Raw genomic sequence first — 1,682 nt, forward strand, 5'->3', positions numbered from 1 at the left:
CCGGGTGAAAAGACTGGGTAATGATGGGCAAGGTCCAATGGTGATTGATTTTATAAAATATAATGTATGAGAATGATAGTATGAAACATAATGTGAATGAAAAATAGTGTGAGTTACTTCTATACAACATTGGTTCTATGTTGCATCACTTCTATACACTTCTATCCAGTCAATTAAGTAGGTACTTGCCTTAAAAATGTCTTAGTCTTTTCTGTCCCTGCCACCGAGGTCGCATGCGCGAGGCCTGTCCGCCGCCACCGCTGAGATGTGTTACGTCACCTACTATCTCCTGGCCGCCCTTCGGGGCAATTCCTCCCCCAGTGCCAAGGACATCAAGAATATTCTGGACAGCCTGGGCATGGAGGCCAACATCGACCAGCTCAACAAGGTCATCAGTGAGCTAAGTGGGAAGAACATTGAAGACATCATTGCCCAGGGTATTGGTAAACTTGCCAGCATTCCTGCTGGTGGTGTTGTGGCCGTCTCCACTGCCCCTGGCTCTGCAGCACCTGCTGCCGTCTCTGCCCCAGCTGCAGCAGAGGAAAAGAGAAGAAGTAGTTAGATGATGACATGGGCTTTGGCTTGTTCGGTTGAGTCCCCTTACTGCAAATAAAGCCTTTTTATGTATCTCTGAAGGAAAAAAAAATTTTTCTTAGTGTGAGTCCAGATTTCTAGTGCCATTGCTGCCCGCCTGCCCTGGGAACTCTAGCCCCAGCATGGATGCCCCATGCTCAGAACTCTGGCCCTTGTCCCCATTCAGGGAGCCCCAGTCCTGACACCTCATGCCCAGAACTACGGCCCTGGACCCCACACCCTGTGGTGGGAACCCTGGCCTTGAAACCCAGAACCCTGGTCCTGGAGCTGACACCCTGTGCCCAGAACCCCAGTTCTGGTGCAGATGCCCCAGGCTGGGAGCCCCAGTCCCAGTGCCAATGCCACACACCCAGAACTCTAGTCCTGACACTCCGTGTCAAGAACTCTGGTCCCAACCCTCACCTGGAGCTTCGATTCCGATGCCACACATCCTGAGCTCTGATCCTGATGCCAATGCCCTGGCTCCAGGAATTCTCGTCCTGATACCCTGAGTTCTGGTCTCAATGCCAACATCCTGTTCCAGGAACTCTGGTCCTGACACTCCATGCCTGAAGCTATGCTCCTGGCCTGGTCCTGGTGGAGACACCCGATGACGGGATCCCCAGTCCCAGCACCAATGCCCCACACCCAGAATTCTGGTTCCAACACTTTGTAATTGGAACTATTGTCCCAACTATGATGCACCATGCTGGGAACTCTGGTTCTCATGCTTGGAGCTTCTATTCCGATGCCAAGTGCCCTGAGCTCTGGTCCTGGCATCTTGCACCTGGAACTCTGCTCCCGATGCTGACACCTGGTGCCAGGAACTCTGGTATAATGCTGTTGGCCAGGGCCTGAAATCACAGTACCAATGCCCCATGCCCAGAACTCCAGTCCTGACAGTGATGCCCCACACCAGGAACTCTGGATCTGATGCTGCTGGTCTGCGCTCGAAATTCTGGTCCTGATGCTGATGCCCATGCTGGGAACTGACATGCACCAGAAGTGATGCTGAAACATAAGTGAGGTCTCTGCACTCTACCTTGTGTCTCCTCACATCCAGTCCATCAACCGCCTTTAGCCCATAACACATTGGCCTACCCTGTCTG

At 52.5% G+C, this 1,682-nt stretch overlaps 1 pseudogene; it reads left to right on the forward strand.

Moving 5' to 3' along the window:
- The first annotated feature begins 265 nt into the window (after positions 1 to 265).
- Positions 266 to 562, forward strand: LOC102855944 (annotated as a pseudogene).
- The last annotated feature ends 1,120 nt before the right edge of the window (positions 563 to 1,682 follow it).

Source organism: Elephantulus edwardii, unplaced genomic scaffold (assembly GCF_000299155.1).
Source record: "Elephantulus edwardii isolate Elephantulus edwardi_28Jun2011 unplaced genomic scaffold, EleEdw1.0 scaffold00131, whole genome shotgun sequence".
NCBI lineage: Eukaryota > Metazoa > Chordata > Mammalia > Macroscelidea > Macroscelididae > Elephantulus > Elephantulus edwardii.